A 9,126-nucleotide genomic window follows, 5' to 3' on the forward strand; every position below is an offset into this window, starting at 1 on the left:
CTGCCCCTCCCACTTCCCCCTCCCCTTTGCCCCTTTTCTTCCTATTTCACATTATGTATTATACCTTTTAATCTTTATTTACACTTTCAGTTTCTCACACTAGAGAAACTATTCGGTATTTAGACATGTGTGTCCTACTTATTTCACTTAAGAGTATCGCCTCAATGTGCATCCATCTAGCCATAAATGTCTCTAGTTTCTCATTTAAGGCTGAGTAATGCTCCATTTTATTTTAAAAAACCACATTTTCTTTATCCTGTCACCAGTTGATGGGCAATTGGGTTACTTCCAAGTTTTAGCTATCACAAATTGCGCTGCTATGAACATGGGTGCACATTTATCACTGTGGTATGATTCTTTTAATTCTTTGGGGGAAGATACATAACAGGGGGATAGCTGGGTCAAATGGGACTTCCAATCCTACTTCTTTGAGGTATCTCCATACTGATTTCCATAGTGATTGCACCAGTCTACACTCACACCAGCAGTGGAGTAGGGTTCCTCTTTCCCCAGAGCTCCGCCAGCATTTGTTATTGGTTGATTTCATTATAGCAGCCATTCATATAGGGATGAGGCAGAATCTCCATGTTGTTTTCATTTGCATCTCTCAAATGACCAGTGATGTTGAACATTTTTTCATATGTTTATTTGCTGAGAAGTGTCTGTTCATTTCAGATGCCCATTTTTGGATTGGGTCTTTAAATTTGGGAGATCTGACTTTTTTTTAAGTTCTCTATAGATTCTAGATAGTAGACCTTTGTCTGAGGAACAGCAGGTGAGAATTTTTTCCCACATTGTGGCTTGTCTCTTCACACTGTTGGTGGTTTCTCTTGCTGTGTAGAAGCTTTTTAATAAGAAGAGATCCCACTTGTTGATTGTTTGTGCTAGTTCATGGGCAACTGAGGTTTTGTTCATAAAATCTTTTCCTACACCAATGTCTTCAAGAGTTCTACCTAACCTCTCTTCCAATCAGTTAAGTGTTTCTGTTTTAATATTTAGATCTTTAATTCATTTCAATTTTATTTTAGTGCATGGTGGGAGATATAGTTCTATTTTTAATCTTTGGCAGATTGAAACCCAATCTTTCCAGCACCATTTATTAAAGAGGCTATCTTTCCTCCACTGAGGGTCTTTGGCTCTTTTGTCAAAGGTGAGGTGGCTGAATATGTCTGGAGTTGTTTCTGCATCTTCTAATCTGTTCCACTGGTCCTCAGGTCTGTTTCTTTGTCAGTACCATGCTGTTTTTATCACAGTGGCTTTGTAGTATACTTTCAAGTTGGGGATTGTCTTTATTGCCTAGTCTTACCTTGTCTTTACTGCCTAGTATTGCTTTTGCTATTCTAGATCTCTTCTTGTTCCAAATGAAGTTTTGGATTGTTTTCTCCAGATCTATGAAGTATGCTGCTGGGATTTCAATTGGGATTCATTGGAATTAGTTGAATCTATATAGCACTTTTGGAAGTATGGACAGTTTCACTATGTTGATTCTTCCTACCCAGGAGCAAGGTATGTCTTTCCATTTTCTGATATCATTCTTTTTTCAGAGTGCTATAGTTTTCAGAGTAGAGGTCTTTGATTTCTTTTGTTAGGTTGATTCCTAGGTATTTCAATTTTTTGGATGCTATTGTGAAAGGAGTTGATTGCCCCATTTCTCTCTCAGTGAGTCTGTTTTTTGTGTACAGAAAAGCTATTGATTTTTGTGTGTTGACCTTGTACCCAGGTACTTTACTGAATTTGGTTATTAAGTCTAGAAGACTTTTGGTGGAGTTCTTGGGGTCTTCTATATGGAGTATCATGTCATCTGCAATTAATGACAACTTGACATCTTCATTTCTTATCTGTATTCCTTTTATTTCTTTCTGTTTTCTAATTGCTGTGGCTAATGTTTCCAAAACTATACTGAACAGGAGTGGTGATAGTGAACATTCTTGTCTTGTTCCTGATTTTAGTGTGAAGGATTTCAGTTTTTGACCATTTAGGATGATATTGGCTGTTGGTTTTTCATAGATGGCTTTTATGAGATTGAGGTAGAGACCATCTATTCCAACTTTTTGTAGGGTTTTTATCATAAATGCACGTTAGATTTTGTCAAATGCTTTTTCTGTATCTATTGAGATGATCATATGGTTTTTGTCCTTGGCTCTATTGATATACTGTATTACATTTATTGATTTGCATATGTTGAACCATCCCTGCATCCCTGGGATGAATCAAACTCGGTCAGGGTGTATGATCTTCTTGATGATCTTCTACATTCTATTTCCCAGTATCTTATTAAGGATTTTTACATCTATGTTCATTAGTGAGATTGGCCTATAGTTCTCTTTTTTGGTTGGGTCTTTCTCTGCTTTGGGGATCAAGGTGATACTTGCTTCCAGGAATGACTTCAGGAGTATTGCTTCCCTTTCAATTTCATGAAGAGTTTAAACAGTAGAGGCAGTAGTTCCTCTCTAAATGTCTTGTAGAATTAGGAAGTGAAGCCACCAGGGCCCAGGCTTTTCTTTATTGGCAAGTTTTTAATTACATTTTCAATTTCATTGATTGATATTGGGTTGTTTAGAATTTTTAGGTCATCTTCATTCAACTTAGGTACTTCACATGTATCTAGAAATCTGTCTATTCTGTGTTTTCCATCTTATTGGCGTATAGGTTCTCAAAGTAAGTATTGATGATCCTCTAGATTTCTGCTGGGTCCATTGTGATTCCACCCATTTCATTCCTAATTGCATGAATTTGGACCTTGTCTTTCCTTTTTTTGATGAAGTTGGCTAAGGATTTGTCAATTTTATTGATTCTTTTGAAGAACAAACTCTTGGCTTCATTGATTTTTTTTGTATTCTCTTAGTCTCCATTGCATTGATTTCTGCTGTGATCTTTATAATTTCCTCTCTTGAGCTTTGGGTTCATCCTGCTCTTCTTTTTCTAGAAGGTTGAGGTTCATCATCAGGTTGTGTAATTGAGCTCGCTCTGTTTTCCTAATGTGAGTATTCACTGCTATGAATTTCCCTCATAAGACTGCTTTCATTTTGTCCCATAGATTATGATATGTTGCATTGGCATTGTCATTTAATTGTAGGAACTGTCTGATTTCTTCTTTAATTTCCTCTGTGACCCACTGGTTATTCAGAAGTGTGTTGTTCACTTTCCATGTGTTTATGAAATTCTTGTGGTTTATTTTGGTATTGATTTCCTATTTCATCGCACTATGGTCTGATAATATACAGGGGATAACTTCAATTCCTTTGCACTTACTTAAACATGTTCTATGAGTGAGTATGTGGTCTATTTTAGAGAACAACCCACGTGCAGCTGAAAAGAATGTGTATTCTGATTTTGTGGGGTGAAATACTCTGTAAACATCTATTTAGTTCATTTGTTCAAGAGTTTGATTGAGTTCTAGTATTTCATTGCTTATTTTTTGTCTAGTTGATCTATCTATTTGTGACAGTGGGGTATTGAGGTCCCTCACTACTATTGTATTAGTGCTTATATGATTTTTTTCATGTCCATTAGTATTTGTTTTATATAGTTGGGCGCACTAGTGTTTGGCACATAGATATTTATGATTGACATCTCTTCCTGTTGGATTGTTCCCTTTATAAGGATGTAGTGTCCTTCTTTATCTCTCTTAATCAGTGTTGTTTTGAAATCTACTTGATCTGCAAAGAGGATAGCTACTCCTGGTTTTCTTGGGGATCCTGTCACAGGGAGTATTGTTTTCCACCCTTTAACTTTCAGTCTATGAGTTTCTTTTTGAACTAAGTGTGTTTCTTGTACACAGCATATTGTTGGATCTTACTTCTTGACCCATTCTGCCAGTCTATTTCTTTTGATTGGTGAATTGAGGCCATTAACATTGATGGTTATAACTGATGCATATTGACTTATCCTTGTCATGACTTTTTCTTTTTGGAAAAAAAGATTCCCCCACTTTGCATTCAATTTCTTGTTGTGCCTGATGGATTCATTCTGCAGGGCCTCCTGGGGTTGTGATCTTCATTGTCTTTTCCTAGGATATTGTTTAAAATTTTTTGGAGTGCTGGTTTGGTATTCATGAAGTTCTTAAGGTGCTCTTTGTCATGAAAGTATCTTATTTCTCCATCAATTTTGAAAGATCATTTTGCAGGATACATCAATCTGGATTGGAGTCTGTTTTCCTTCAGGGCTTGAAATACATCACTCCATGCTCTTCTTGCCTTGTGGGTTTGTGTTGAGAAGTCTGCTGTGATTCTGATGGGCTTTCCTTTGTATGTGATTTGTTTCTTTTCTCTAACTGCTGGTAGTATTTTGTTCTTCTGTTGGGCTTCTGGAATCTTAACAATTATATGCCTATGTGTAGATTTTTTGATCATGGCTAGTTGGAGTCTTAAATGCCTCACTTATCTCTGTTTCAAGTCCTTTTCCCCTCTTTGGGAAGTTTTCTGCTATTACTTCTGTGAACAGTTTTTTTATGTTGTTCGCACTCTCTCCTGTTTCTTCATTGACTCCGATCAGTCTTATGTTATTCTTCTTTGTATCATCTAGCAGCTGCTGGATTGATTTCTCATGGTCCCTTACTATTTTTAAGAAATTTTTCTTTTCTTGGTCACTAATTGCAATCCTATCTTCTATATCTGAAATTCTATCATTGCATTGGCTCATTCTGTTGCATAAACTTTCAATGGAGTTTTTAATGTCCTGGAAATCTGTTTGCATCTGTTTTATGGATTCCATTTGTTTCCTATGTTGAGATGCCATCATGTTCCTCAGCTTCTCTATTTTTTTATCTGTGTCTGCTCTAGATTCATTAATCATGTCTTGTACTATGGGCCCAATCTCTGCTGTTATCTGAGAAATTATTTTTGATTTCATTATTTCCAGGTCTTCTTTTGTTGCCAGTTCAGGGAGTCCATGTGGTTGAGTATCAGATTGTTCCATCTCGTTGCCCTTTGGGGTTGCCTTAGGTAATCTGGAAGTCTGATTTTGAGCCTTATTTACGTGTCTTCTCATTTCAAGAGATGCAGCCCCCTGTGCCTTTGTTGAGGTGACTTTTTGCTCACCTAATGGTCTTGAATTCTCAGCAAGCCACTGAGCAGCCTTTACTCTGCTGCTCACCAGTACACCAATTCCTGGGTTCCGAGTGGTGGTCTTCTGGATCCCTGAGCTGACCTGTTGTTTGGGTGGGCTTCTGGCTGGGGTCTGTGCATACTTGGGATGGTATCTAGGCATGCCTCTTTCTGAGGCCCCTATGTAGGTGTTGTCTGGGAGGGCCTTTGGCTGGAGGCTGTGCACCCCAGTTCCTGTTGTCTGCACAGGCTTTGGCTAGGGTCCCCATGCACTTATAAATGGTATCAGGGCAAGCCTCTACTGAAGCCTGTGTGCTGGTGCATCCCCTTTCTGGGCAGGCCTTTGGCTTGGATGCGTGTGCCCAAGCCTCTGGGATTGGGGTGGAGCCCTGGCTGGGATCCGCCTGTAGCCATGCTGGTCTGGGCCTCACAGCTGCTCTCTCAGATCTGCGCGCACTTACCGATGGAATGGCGGGGGTCTGGCTGAAGTTGGTGTGCCTGTGACACTCTTTTCTCATATTATTTTTAAGGAATATGAAAAAAAGTTATTAGTAAATAATAAATGTAAGAGCCCAGAGTATATTTAAATACTAATAGCTTAGGCTACCAGTTGCAGAATATTAGGCTCTCCATGATTAAATGACATCTCAGTACTTACTAAGTAATTTGAATTGGTAAAGAAATGCATTATAGTTTTTCAGTCCCCTTCTGAGGCAAGCACCTGGTTTAGTCAGGAGGAAACCTCTTATGGGCCCCACCCTTGAATAATTCTTAGTTTAGCTTGTCAACTAGGTTGACAGCCAGATACACTGAGGCCCCATGTACAAGCAATCCAGCCTACCCACCACCCGTCTCGAGCTCTGGATCGGTTCTTCTCAAACTTCCTGTGCACCAGACATCCAAAGTTCAGTCCTTTTGCCAAAATTTCTGTACATTCCTGTCACACTCCCAATCACCTCTGCTTCCAGTTTCTTGTAAATTTCTGTTCTTTACTCTCTGCCTTGCAGCTGTTCCTGTACTTTTTCCTTGGAGTCCACCCAATCTTGAATCACAGCCCTTGATTATTTGTTCTTCCTGTTAAAATATAGTGTATATGAAGCAGCTGCATGGTGTCTTAGTTACTTTTCTAATTGCTGAGACAAAATACCTGACACCCAAAGTTAAAGGAGGAAAGGTTTATTTGGCTCACAGCTTATAGAGGTCTCAGTCCATTATTAGCTGGCTCCAAGGCAGGGTGGCATGGAAGAGGGGCTTCGAAGAGAAGTTCATGGCAGTAGAAGACCGCAAAAGCAAGCAAGGGGGTAGACAAACCTCTTTCTGCCCCTTATATTGTATCCAGGCTACCGGGATTGGGCAGTGCCAAACCAATCAGTGGACTGATTTAGTAACTCACACACCCTGAATCTCAGCATCACACACTCTTGATTCAGCCACCTCTGAAAAGAGCCACACCTATGACTCCAGTAGGCTTTGGGGGTACATCTAGACCCAAACCATGACACGTGGGCTAGGTTTTTGCTGCCAGTCTGATGACAAGGAAGGTGGCATTACAGAGCCATAGAGCAGTGACTCTTAACACCGAGGAATAGACTCCATCTTTCAAAATGTTTCCCTCAACTCTAGTGTCACCTCCCCACTATTTTGATGAGAACCCTTGCTGTCCTTTCTCCTTCTCTTCTTTTCTTCCTCCCTTCTTTGCTCTCCCCTTCCTCACTCACTTCTTTTATCTAACTCTCCCATTAATTCAGCAGAGCTATTTTTCTAGCTTTTGGTAGTTTGTGTCCACATTAGACCTGCAAGGCCTCACCCTTTCCCTTTATAAAAATAGAGTTCTATCCCTAAAGTGAGATGGGGAGCTAATCAGGAAAAATGAGCTTTCTTAACTTGATATTCATGCAAAGATTATTAGCATCGAAGCAGGAGTTGCACAAATTCTGTGAGAATTTGGGAAAAGATGTGACTGGTCATGTCTGAAGTGTTTGGGCCTTGTCACAGGAGGAAGTGACTCTTTATCAGGGTCTTCAAGGTGGAAGAGGAGGGAATGAACCCTCCTTCCATTCTTCACTGAGGGAGGAACATAAGTGGTGAAGTAAAATACTCTGTGAGGCTGTAGAAGGGAGACAGTAAGGCCCCTTTCTTACCCAGAGTAAGGGTCATGACTGACACCCCTGTCACAAAAAACAGATTAACGAGAGGGAAACACAGCAAATTATTTAACAAAGTTTTACAGGACATGTGAGCCTTCAGAGGTGAAGATACAGAGACCCAAGGAAAACTGTGTTTTTATGCTAAATTTGATGAAAGAAGTGGATACTAGTGGAGACATATGATTGAACAAAATGGTCTAATTGACTGCCATAAGGCCATGCGGGGCAGGGATCTCCAACAAAGCCTGCTGCTTCAGATTTCTCTGTGTGTCTTTTTAAGACCTTCCTTTGTCAGGGGATGGTGAAGGACACCTGACATATGGACATCCGTTACGGTTTATATGTGGCTGTTCCCCTAAAGTCTCATGGGATCATAGGTGGGACCTTAGGTAGGTGATTGATTATGGGGCCATGACATGCTGTGAGGAGGTGGGTCCCAGTGAGCATGACCAGGAAGGGGACAGCTCTGTTCCCTCTGTTCCCTTGACTCTGCTTCCTGTCTGCCGTGCTGTGAGGAGCTGTTTCTCCACCACATTCCTCCATCTTGGTGCCAGCTGCTATGGACTGAAAGATGAGCCAAAATAAACCTCTCCTCTAAGCTGTGAGTGTCCTGTATTGTGTCTCAGCGATGAGGGAAGTAACCAAGACAGCACCTTTAGGGGTGAGGAGGGGATGAAATAACTTTCAGAGGGCAACTCTTTAGATTTTGTGGCTTACTTTGGGGGAGAAAAATCCTCATGTGTATGGGAAAGAAGAAGAAGGGTAAGAAAAGGTCAGGGAGAGCCTACTTCTGAGGCCCTTCTGATCTTCAGGCCAAGCACTCAGCCTGCTGAGGTGCCGCACCTGGAGTTTTATGGTCTGAGGCCCAGTGGGCTGGAGTGGAGGGTCATAAGAAGTAGAAGCCTGAGAAATAAGGGTAGAAGCAGGCGGGGCCCAGATTTCCAAGCGCCTGTGTCAGCCAACATCAGTTGGCTTTTGTTTTGCCTTTAGCAGAATTTTCTGCAAAGGATTTTAAAGAACAGAGGACAGAAACCAGAGGGAGTTGATTTCTTCAAAAGAAATTGAAGACCCTCCAATGACTGGAGGATTGATTTTCTACTGTTTCTTTTATAACAGCAGCTCAAAATGACAATTAAAGGGTTAGCATTTAATCCTGTGACCCAGCGGCCCCCAAATGGGGTACCTGTGCTCTGACTGGGAATGGGCAAATATATTACAAGTCGATTTAGAGTTTTATCTCATGCTTTTATTACAAATTACTTTTAGAATTTATTTGCCGTAAATTTGAATTTTTATTGATGTATAGTTCTCTGGATTTTAATATACATATAGAGAGTCTGGTAGCCATCACTATAATCAGAACATAGACAGGGTCTTCATTCCAAAATTGTGACACAAGAGATGATGACATACTTTTAAATTGATATTTTTGCACTTGAGAGGTTGAGGCAGGAGGATCGCCATGAGTTTGAGGCCAGCCTGGGCTACCTAGTGAGCTCAAGGCCAGCCTGAACTGTATAGTGAAACCCTGTCTCAAAAAAATTATGAATATTATGTATTAATATTTAAAATATATTAGTATAGTAACACAGGTCCCTAATTTTTGAATGAATAATCATATTTTAGAGGCATATGCTTAAAATTTTATACAAGTAAGAGCATAACAAAGTGGTTGGGTATGACCTGTATAGATAATATGTACTAAAAGTTGTTAATTGGAAAATATTATATAAGCTGATTTCTTGAAGACAGTAAATAGGCAGCTGAGCTAAGAGTATTGTGAAGCAAACCTGGAGGCTGGGGCATCAAGTAGGAGAGGATGGAAATTACTCAAGGAAGAAGTGCTGAAGGCCTGGGCTCACCGGCTGCAGAGGAGAAAGACGGATTTAGGAGACTTCTGGAGTGAGGTGGGAGGTGCTGGTCAATGGATGTGG

This window comes from Heterocephalus glaber, unplaced genomic scaffold (genome assembly GCF_053883595.1).
Source record: "Heterocephalus glaber isolate CG9 unplaced genomic scaffold, H.glaber_assembly_v1.0 deba00001538, whole genome shotgun sequence".
NCBI lineage: Eukaryota > Metazoa > Chordata > Mammalia > Rodentia > Bathyergidae > Heterocephalus > Heterocephalus glaber.